The 12158-nt window shown below is 35.1% G+C and overlaps 1 protein-coding gene across 1 annotated transcript in view; it reads right to left on the bottom strand.

The window, feature by feature from the left end:
- LOC101740012 (semaphorin-2A) overlaps positions 1-12158 on the bottom strand; it is a 430077-nt gene that overhangs the window by 224418 nt on the left and 193501 nt on the right. The window contains exon 3 of the mRNA XM_021349434.3: positions 4372-4407. The gene's annotated coding sequence lies outside the window, so the exon portion shown is untranslated. The remainder of the gene's footprint in view (positions 1-4371; positions 4408-12158) is intronic.

Below are 12158 nucleotides of genomic sequence, written 5' to 3'. Positions count from 1 at the left end.
TGTCAATATTATCATTCGGCATTTAAATTAATTTGTTCTTGACTCGCGTGCGTATGTTTCCATATGCCACAAGAGTTTTTTTTTAGTTTGAGTCCTTGAAGCTTATAACATTTTATAACCAGTATTAAATTGAACTTTAATACATTCCTCTTTATATAAGTGATGTATGGCAACCCTAGTACCATAACGCATTCAAGGGAAATCGATACCATGAATTACCGAGCCCCATGAATATTTGAACGGTTTTGTGCTGTCTGTACTTTTGTCGCGTCAAGCCATCGGCCTAATTGAAATAGTTTTGTCTATCATTTTATTTTGTTTTAGATTTTATTATTGGAAGTAGTTCGAACCTTCAGGAAAAAACTATATGTTGTTTCGTGATGAAGTAAAAACTAAGCCAAATTTTCGTAATAAACATTGGTATACTATATCGGTGCTATCACTATACACTGAATTGAAAAATAACCAACAGTTATAATTAGAAAAATAAATTTGCTAATCCCATTATTTTTTTAGAATCCAAACTTTTCACTGACATCTGAAAGTGGTGAGTGCATGGCTACCGAGGTCACCTAGCTTTTACATCTGTGACCGTGAACGGTAACGCCTGTTTAAAAGATTTACAAAAGCTAAACTGCATGATTTTGTTTTAACAATTTTTTTTATTGCTTAGTTTGGTGGACGAGCTCACAGCCCACCTGGTGTTAAGTGGTTACTGGAGCCCATAGACATCTACAACGTAAATGCGCCACCCATCTTGAGATGTAAGTTCTAAGGTCTCAAGTATAGTTACAACGGCTGCCCTACCCTTCAAACCGAAACGCATTACTGCTTCACGACAGAAATAAGGAGAGTGGTGCCACCATTACTAGCCGCGCGGATTTACAACAGGTCCTACCACCAGTAATTTTGTCAGTATTTTGTACTTTCTAGAAGCTTTAACACTAATAGAACGCGCATGTGTCTAGAGTCACTGCTTATTTAAAGCAATACGGAATTCTGTGCGAAAGAAAACAACAACCATGTGGCGGTGTTTAAACAGCAACGCGTTTAACATATTTTACGGTTTTTTAAACAAAAGGTTTATAAACGCAGTAGTAAATTACGTAACGATTCGAATGGAAAATGAAATACCTCCTTCCGGACCATTAAATAATTTGAATTTAAAACTCGTCCCTTCATTTTGGTATTACCGCAGAATATGCACGATTTTCAGCACAAGCCCTTATAACTACTCAAACCAGAACGGTATTATATTCAAAATTATAATTTTTCAAACATGTTTAAAGAATGAAACAAATTTAATGAAAATTAACTTATCAATTAATTAATTCATTCTATAGGGAGAAGAATCTTATTTTAAAAACTAGCTGAAGCGGTTATTGTTGTTCTTACAAAAATATCATTTAAATTATTTTGAGTTTACTTTATTATAAAATAGTTAAATTTATTGCTTAATGTTTATTGTTATTATTAACCTTGTTTTGACCTTGTTTATTGTTATTATTAACAATAAACATTAAGCAAGTCGTCGTGGCCTAACGGATAAGACGTCCGGTGCATTCGTGTTGAAAAGATGCACCGGTGTTCGAATCCCGCAGGCGGGTACCAATTTTTCTAATGAAATACGTACTCAACAAATGTTCACGATTGACTTCCACGGTGAAGGAATAACATCGTGTAATAAAAATGAAACCCGCAAAATTATAATTTGCGTAATTACTGGTGGTAGGACCTCTTGTGAGTCCGCACGGGTAGGTACCACCGCCCCGCCTATTTCTGCCGTGAAGCAGTAATGCGTTTCGGTTTGAAGGGTGGGGCAGCCGTTGTGACTATACTGAGACCTTAGAACTATATCTCAAGGTGTGTAGCGCATTTACGTTGTAGATGTCTATGGGCTCCAGTAACCACTTAACATCAGGTGGGCTGTGAGCTCGTCCACACAGCTAAGCAATAAAAAAAAAGCAATAAATTTAACTTTATTGTTATTGATAAGCTTTTTATTTCTTAAGCATCAAGTTATCTTTCTTAAAATGCAAAAATAGCGATTCTACAAGCAAATTTTATTGCTATGTGAGATATGTACTACCTATCGGCTGTGCTTTGTTATTATACAATTGATAAACACGTAACTATCTCTATAATAACGCTTTAAATTAATGAAAAATACAATAGTATTTTTTTATGAAAAGTATTTGAGTGATACAATTACATGTCTTTATTCTTCGTTTTCATAGTACGTATATACTTAATGTATTATTTTATTTACATCAAAAGACAGTTTAGCTTAGTAAAACTATAGCACAAATTGAGTTGCTCTATAAAGAGAAACAACATTTAAAGCTATTGCTTAACCACTTTTGTATGTTTTTTTATATTTCAAAATCTCAAATTGCTTTTATATTTCTAATGTTTCTTCTTCTGATGTTTCAATATTCAAAATTCCATTTGTCATCTTTATTTTTTTTATTTTTATTTATTTATTTCATTTACTTCAGATTTTGCATCCATATTACACTTCATTACACTGCATTAACATTTCATTTATACTAGAATTAAATAAAAATAATAACTACAATCTCGGACTGAAAATAATAACATATTAACCTCTTTTAAGATAAATCGTATAGAGGTTACACGTACATAAACGTAAATAGCATGCTACATTTACAGTTGTATTTTACGTATTTGAGACGATGCAGTAATTCTTTTCGACACAAAAATACAATATGAATTCCTTTACCGTCGCGATATTTAACAATGAAAGCTCGATTATTAAATGAAAGCGTTGAAAATTCAATATGAAAATCAAACGTTTAGCATCTGCGATGGGTGTATTCAAACGTAAAAGATTCCTCGCATTATGTCGTCCATTTCTTTTGCTTTTACTGAATTTGAAGAAGTCTCTCTACAACCATCGTATTGGCTCACATCCTCAATTCCTCAACATACGTATTTAATTTGTTCTGTGTTGATTTATTTCGCTTCGATTACTTCATCTCTCTTTGATCCAGACGGTCGCTGCAAACGTTTTCTGCCTTTTTCCTTGGCGTGAATTTTCGATTCGCAAATTTATAAATATATACATTCCACAGTAATCGCGACTCAAATTTAATTTGAAGCAAACTTTTCTTGTAGGACATTAAACGACGAGTAAGGCAAATCCAACTTGACTTGTATTTGAAAAATAAAAACATTGAAAACAATTCTGATTAGTTTCTAAAAAACCAAACGAAGAAAAATTACAAGCTAATTGTAGTTACTCAGTATTGAATTCCCAAAAAAACTCGTAAAAAACGGACATTGTAGATATATTATATTATACATATATCAACAGCTAAAACCCAAAGTTATAAATAAATTATGAGTAGACACTCAGGCCAAACGTGTGTGTGTGTGTGTGTGTGTTTTTTATGGCCTAGATGGTTGGACGAGCTCACAGCCGACCTGGTGTTAAGTGGTTACTGAAGCCCATAGACATCTACAACGTAAACGCGGCACCCACCTTGAGATATAAGTTCTAATATCTCAGTATAGTTACAACGGCTGCCCTACCCTTCAAACCGAAACGCATTACTGCTTCACGGCAGAAATAGGCAGGGTGATGGTCCACCCGCGCGGACTCACAAGAGGTCCTACCACCAGTAATGTCTCTACTGCCTTCAGTGTCGATCAAGCTTGGTAGCTATGTTATGGAGTGGCAAAGATCGCGGGTTTTTTAATCAAACACATCGCAATCCATCAGTGGGATGCGGCACTGACTAAAACAAAGCTATAAATTAAGGCAGGAACCGGGAGGCGAACGTTCGCTGCTCGTATTGAAAGATTTACTTTCACTGTTTAATTGCAATAACGGCTAGGCACGTTGGTATCGTATTTTTCTTTTTACACTCCGCCTCTTATTGCCTTCGGGCCGTTAAATAAATTTATGACGCCCGACAAAGTTCAGCCCGCCGCTGCAACCTCTGTGGGCTGAAATCAGGTGGAAATGTGAGACAAAAATAAAAAGTCCGGTCTCAGGTGTGTTGTTCAGAGACGCTGCCGCTCTGAGTCCGCCAACTACCGGGATTAGCTCTTGACTCGCGATTAAATGGCTAGACCGCTCATAAAAGTTCGTTAATACCCTTAGTTTGGGCAGCTTCCTGTTGACTAAAATTTCCTGCACAGATTACTTCCGGCGACCGCTAGTTTTCCTTGAACGGTAGTACCCTCGGTTATCTGCTTCCATATTTATTATATTATTAAAACAACTCTTCGAACGAATAACATTTTTTTTTTGAATCTAACTAATTCTCTTTTGAAAATTCAGAGTATCGAGAAATTCAATTACATTTTACGTACAATAAACAAAACTGAATTTCGGAAACTCACATTAGCGCCCGGCTCCTTTAAAACCTCCGATGTAATCTGGAACAAGGAACAAACACGCCTAAATAACAATAAAATTGTAATAAAAACTTTGAACACGCAACCGAAATTGTGGAAAATTGACCAAATCATTATTTACGGTTGGAAATTAAAACAAGGCATTACGGAAAATTGCATTTTCCCCTCTTTCGAACTATAGATTATTTCGGAAGACATAGGGGATTGTTCCTTAGATTAATACCAAAAAAACAATGAAATTCGTAAATATAGGTAGACAATAAAAAATAGATCCTTATGCTCTGCCACTATTCGACAAAACTCACTTTATGATCATATATTGTCCGATTTTGGTCTGAAATAACAGATTAACCACAAAACCACACCATTGTTTGAAAGTCCACATAAAGGATTTATACTGTATTCGTATTTTGAAACCCAAAAATTTATTCTCCTTTCATGACCACATCAAAAGATCAAACGTTTTCGAAACTGCTATCAAAATGATTTTGTTGTGTAATACAGGTTATTGTAATGTAAGTTTTTTACCCTTTTTCATTTTAAACAAGACAAGCGGCCCGCTCCGGCTCCGCTCGGGTGCTTAACAAAAATTTCTATGATATTTGACGTTGTTTTATATTTTTAAATAAAAGAACACTTATTGCTGCATAACTATTATATACTATAATAGACATATGCTGTCGTGACCCTTTTGGTAAATAATAATGTGTTCTATAAAGTCGTAGTACATTATTTTATTCTATCATCAATAGTTTTCGCAGGGCACGCGATGTAAAGAATATTTAAGGTAATTTTTTTACACCTTGGGTTACATTATTGGAGTTTTAGTAAGGATCCCTAATTTTTTCAAAAAAGATTATAGCCTGTCACTTGGGAATAGTGTAGCTTCCAAACAGTGAAATAAATTTTCAAATCGGTTCAGTAGTTTCGGAGCCTATTCAATACAAACAAACAAATCTTTCCTCTTTATAATATTAGTATAAACAAATGCTTAAAATTAGTGCTGCCCGCCTCTGAATATGAGGTTTAAATTTTAGGTCTTTTAACGGAACATACTCGTAGTAATCCCGTAGGGGCTTACAATACGTCTTACATTCATAATATGAATATACATAATAATATATATCTACTATTAGTTATATTAATGTAAGCTTGACAATAAATTCTGCAAATCACTTTTTTTTTCTACCAGGATAATCTAATACAAATCCACTAAACCTAAACTAATATGCTTCAATTTGCATTTCTATAAGTTCCCGATTCCAATTCGCTGCGGTCTGGACCGTGTCAGAATTACCTCATTCGTCGTTATACGGGTTGAAATTAACATTTTGTAAATTTTGTTACGGCATTTATTCACGGAACCCTCATGTCGGAAAGTTGAGTACAACGGATGTCCGCAACTTTGCAAATGTTGAAATAATGGACGTAGGTCCCTCGCACGGTACGCTGATGGGAACGAAAAGTTTTTTATTTATATAGCAGGTACGCTCTTAACTGCGGCCTGGCAATGTCTCATTGAAAATAGTTTTCCTCATTAGAACTATGTTGTATGTAATTATCTTTGTTTCTCTGTATTTACAATACTAACTTAAACATATTGGTCAATTATATCCTGAATGTAAACCGATTGCAAATAGGGACTGCAATCAAATCATTTCTATTATTATTTCAACAATAAACACCTGCTATTGTTTATATTGTAAATGTATGTGTGAGAGTGTATATGTGTAAGAGTAACGCCATTTATCGCCGAATAGTCTAACGAATATCGAAGGATCTAGTAGCCCCTAGAACGCTCGAGAAGTACAACGCCATCTATTGATAGAAAGCGGAAACGACTACTAGAGATGTGTGGAATATTCTCAATAGTTCTAGGGATGAGGTATCGGCCATAAAAGCGTTGTAGAGATGGCACGCAGTCAGTCAGTAATCGGAACTACTCGAAGCGAAACAGCGAACGGACCACCTGAAGCGAAGCGGAAGAAGCAAGTTGAGAGTTGTAAAGTGTTTTTTGAGCGTTCTAAGTGTTGAATACAGTTTCAAGTTGTACTTTGGTGAAATATTGTTTATCACGAGCCCCAGCGCGTAACAATATTATACTAGGCTATTTATTAGTACTTACTGTAAGAGTAGTATACATATTTAGTATAAATCGAACACTATTATAAGGTTCGGGATCCAACAGTTGACCGAAAGTCGATCAAAAATAAGAAGTTAGATTTAGTCGTACTGTATTTGTAATCTACGAACGATTCGCAAACCCCCACATATCTGTAAAGAGATTGTACGAAATATGAAAGAACGCCGAGAATGCTGAACACTCGTTAACTGAGTTGTCCCATGTCGCATCGTGGACGTGGCCAAACAAAATGTAATTTTCCCCCCGAAGGCCCTCTTACGTGACCCGAGAAAGATATAACGCCTTTATTAAATTATTTCAGCTTTTATAAGTAACTGTTGCTGACGTTTCTGGTAAAAATAACGATTCAAAGGCTAAAAAGATTATGTCGTGGAAGCTAACAATTTAGCTAATGTGTAACGGGAGTCTGCCGTGTGTGGGCGCCGCTGTCCGAGATTTAAAAGCTCTTTCACCTTGAGTTTAGAGTGTCCATTAATTTGGGGGTAAAATGCTGCGAATTTAATAAAGTAATTTTTTGTTGGTTGGTGTTTGCGGCATATTAAATGTTGTTGTTAGAAAAATCAGAAAACGCATATTTTTTTCAGATCGAAACATTAATATGCACTGAATCTGATCGTGACTCATAAATGTGAATTGAATAAAGTTAAAATTCCACAAAAAATTGATACCCGTTTGATGAGCGTAAAATAATTGAAACATAATTTGGGCAATATTTTTCTACACGAGCATCATTTATTTTACCTAAATATTTGTTTATCTCTCAAGGCGGTGGTAACTTCAAATTATTTTCTAAAAAAAAAAAAACTTTTGGTAGTCTTGATTCACTGCGTGCATGTTAGATTATTCTCTAAGAATTTGTATCACGCAAATTAATTTCTACACCAGCATTATTTATTTTACCTAAATATTTGTTTATCTCTAACGGCGGCAGTAAATTCAAATAATTTTCTAAAAAAAAAATTCTGGTGGTAGTCTTGATTCACTACATGCATACTACTACTACTACTACTACTACTACTCTCTAAGAACTTGTATCACGCAAAGTAATCATAACTAAACAATTTCATAACTTGATAACTTGGCGGAAGCACACGAAACGTCTTATCACAGTTCCGTTGTTATGAAATAAATGTCGTCCGATTTTATTTATGTCCGGAAGAGGGCGCGATACTAGATTGCGCATCCGATTGTGACGCCCCAATGAAGCGGATACTTTACACAGAGCTCCGCTAAAGTATCATTTAGCAACGATTTGATTTGATCATTTGCTGATTGTATTGAAATCGCTCAGGGTCTTTGTTTTCGGTCAATTATATTTAAAGATGTCTTCATGAACATAAATTTCAATGTTCAACTCATAAAATACGTTTTTTGTTTATCACATATTTTTTAGGATGAAAGATAAATATATACATATACTAGCCGACTAGGCATTTAAAATTCATAACAATATTATTTATTATCATTATTATTAGAGAGTCCAACACTCATATGAGTGCCTATCCATTAATTACGTGTATTTTCTACATGGATACCAAGTTTCAAGTCAATCGGATGCATGGTTCAGTAGTCATAACAGAACATCCGTAAAAACCACTGTAGATTTATATATTAATATAGATTTGACGTGGTCCTTCAAACTGACCTTCATTTATAATATTATCATTTAATCTTTTTTGTTTTAAATAAATTTAATCAAAACATTGATTCTAATTAATAGAATAAACAAATGGTACATTTTCATGTGTCAATTTATCCTTGGATTTCTATTTTTTTCAGCACACAACCTAACACTGACTCAAGCTGATGATAGCTCGTAAAATTACCTTACTGTTAGTTTGTTTTAAATGCACCTTTTTAGAGTAATCAATAATCTTATACTAAATTCAATAAAATGTCATGCCAAATTCACTTACTATAATTTCCTAGACATCAGAATTCTATTGTTGAAGATTACAAAATCAAAACTGTCTTTAGCATTTAATCTGAAAAAGTTTTAAGCTTATACAACTTAGAGTATCTTAGAAATTTCTTAAGCCATCGAGCACTTTTCAAGTCTTACAAAAGATAGATAACTTAAGTAAGCAAGATAACGCCAAGCTTAACATTAAAAACTCTGTAACTTTATTAATAGCTAAGTGCTTTATTAATAGGAATTACCTCCTTGTTAATGAATTCTTTAATATAAGGAATGAATGAGTACGGAATTTACAATATTGATATAGATTCAAATAAAACTGAAAAACCTACACGATACAGGAATGTAAAGATGCAAATACCTGCAAATTAAATGAATGATTTAATTATGTTATTGATTTTTCATAATACATTAAATTATTACAAGTTTAAACCAAGTTTAAATAAGCTTAAACCTAGTTAATTAACTACAAACAGTTCAATTATCCATCCCAAATGAAAGCATACAAATATTTAAAGATTACTATGATAAGGATATACACCATTGTCATCGTCACGGATTATCCAGGAATTAATTAAACTCGTTCCTTTTAATCCGTAACGTAATTTTCATCAACGTAATTTGCCAACAATCCAGCCAGGGAAATCTCTAAAAGGCTCAGAATCTCTTTAAAGGTCTCGTGCTTGGCCCGTAGTGTTCCTCAATGCCGTTTCTACAATCAGAGCTTATGCATAAATTTAAATTTTCAATTAAGGATACTTTGAAGAAAATTTTATTAGACATAAAGTGAAACCTTTGGTCTCTCGAGACGAAATGCGTATTTAAGCACAGCGTTTGCGATGAGACGATTTCATGTCATAATTTTTGTACGTATTTAACGTTTAAATGTGTGAAGAAAGTATGCGTTGACATATTTTTTTAATATTCTCGACATCTTAAATTCTAATTTGAAATTAAGATCTGTTAATTTCCCATAAATCCAGACATGAGCATAACTATATTAAGTTAGACTTGATAAGCTACTGCAAATGTTTTTGAGACCTGATATATTTATCCTTTAATCTCTGAAATAAATACAGTTATATTGTGATGTCGACTCTAAGGCATTTCCTGTTCATGGCGACGGCTGCACCCCAAAACATCTCAAACGAGTTGGCGAGATATCTTAAATGAGTTTCGTTATCTCCAGCCAAAGAAAATGGGATTAATAGGTGACAGTGATCACTGCAGACACTAAACGCTAATTTTTTATATGTCCTTTAATAGCAAAACCCTAGTTTCCTCCATTATTAATAATTGTTCTTATTAATACAGACTAGGCCACAAGAGTTCACTACAATTGCAAAGCATTTTCTTTGTCTTTTTTTTTATTGCCTAGATTTGTGGACGAGCTCACAGCCCACCTGGTGTTAAGTGGTTACTGGAACCCATACACATCCACAACGTAAATGCGCCACACACCTTGAGATATAAGTTCTAAGGTCTCACTATAGTTACAACGGCTGCCCCACCCTTCAAACCAAAACGCATTACTGCTTCACGGCAGAAATAAGCGGGGCGGTGGTACCTACCCGTGCGGACTCACAAGAGGTCCTACCACCACTAAAATACCACCAGTCTCATATTTATTACTAAGAATCAATGTTGTAAGAATGTTTGACCCTCATAATTATCACGGCACATCCATGAGGTAAGCTATCCAATCCAGAATTTTTAAAACTCCCCAGAGTACGAACGATATCAACCCAAAATACCATCGTGAAATAGTCGTAAAAAGTCGTGACAGCTAGCTTCTATACAGAAAAGACTGGTAGAATTGTTTTTACAGAAAGGCAAGGACATGATGGCGCCCACAATGGTCATGCAAAATTCAGCGGTGACTACAGACGGTCAGTTAGAAAGAGGGAGACTTCCTTGTGTGCTGAGGCTTTATGCAAAATGACCTAAGTCCATAAAGCGGCTATAAAGGGCCCGCCCACAAAGAATGCAAAGTGAGCTACGCCGTAAACTCTGCTAACCTCTCCGCGGCGTCCTTACGATAGATTTATATTCATGACACTATCTCTAACGCGTAAAATTTCGGGCAATGGCGATCCAGAAGCAGGCATATGTAATTTTGTTTGAATAAGTAAAGAAGGGTAAGGACAAAGGCTATTTGATCTCTCCTGTCTCCGCACGAGTAAGAATAAATAAAATGGCCCGTGGACTGGTTTATGTGATATTTTATAAATGGATTTAGGAGAATAGTGCGTTATGGGATTATCGATTCCCCGTAGACAGAGTCTGAAGTATGTAGGCACATTACCTCTGTCTCTAGAGATGATCTAATATACCCTCTATCCGTTCAGCTTTTGTGCCCCCATTTGACTTATTTAAAAGGACTTTTAAGTGTTTTAATACATTTTTGGAACTCAGAATACATGAAAAGTGTTTTTATCCTAACGATAATATTAATAAGCTACATCCATTTCATATTATAGCCCGTTAATAGTACATTTCTCAGAAACGTTGCCAAAAGATTTAAAAATAGCGTACTAATTATCAGGGAGGAATAAAATTGGTTCTCCGTTCGTGTAATAAATGTTAAAGCAATTCCACTTACTTTACGAGAAGTTAACGGTGCCGGGTTTTACTGCGGAAAGCGCATTCGATCTTCAACTGAACCAACAAGCAGTTAATCATTCAACGTCAACGGGTACATAGCGTTTTATAGCTGTACGGTCTGTGAAAAAATAACGAAAACAATACGATACCGTAAACGCTTAGACAGGATTTAATTCGTACAATGTACCCATAAATATTTATATTCGAATGCGGCTGGAAATATGCTTAAGAATTCACAATGGCTCCGGCTTGTGACAGCTACTCCGAAACACACGGGGATACGAGGAAATAAATAAAAAATGCACACGCAAAGCACTTGAAATAAAACCATGCGTTAACAACTGGAAGCCGCTCTTTATCTTTGTTGTTACATGTTCGTTTCTTTCTCGTGTCATTTTTGGGACCTGCTTTTATTTTGATAGTGCTTTGTTTATTTCGAAAAACATAACATTTTTGGTTACTTTGACTTGATTAGAACAAAACAATGTATTTTGTGGCAGGAATAGACCAGATTGTAACTGCTTTCGCTTTAGGAGGCCTTACCGAATTCCCATAAATTTATGACTGACTTGGTGATGCAGAAGTAGCGCCCCTGACTGTTGCGCCGAGGGTCGTGGATTCGATTCCCACATCGGGCGAAGGCTCGTGGGATGATTAGGTTTGTTTGCTCTTTGACTGGGTGTTTACTATCTATTTATATATTCGAACGTATATAAATATATATGTAAGTCTCCGGTACCAATAACACAGGGAATCCTATTTTGAGGCCGGATGACCGTGCATTATTTGTTCCTAGTTGTTATTATTATTATTGTTACGCGCTGGGGTTCGGGATAAATAAAATTTCCACCGTAGTACAAATTAAAACTCTATTCAATACTCTATTCAACTCTCTATTCTTAGAATACTTACAGAACACTTTACAATTCGTAACTCACGTCTTCCGCTTTGCTTCAGGTGATCCGTTCGCTGTTTCGCTTCGAATAGATTCGATTACTAACTGCTTTAGTGTCAACTCTGCAACGCTTTTATAGTTGATGCGACATCTCTAAAATTATCGTGAATATTCCTGACAGGTCGAGTAGTCTCGATATATGTTTCCGATAT

This window comes from Bombyx mori, chromosome 18 (genome assembly GCF_030269925.1).
Source record: "Bombyx mori chromosome 18, ASM3026992v2".
Classification (NCBI taxonomy): domain Eukaryota; kingdom Metazoa; phylum Arthropoda; class Insecta; order Lepidoptera; family Bombycidae; genus Bombyx; species Bombyx mori.
The sequence above is the reverse complement of the archived record's forward strand: the minus strand, read 5'-3'. Positions and strand labels throughout refer to the sequence as shown.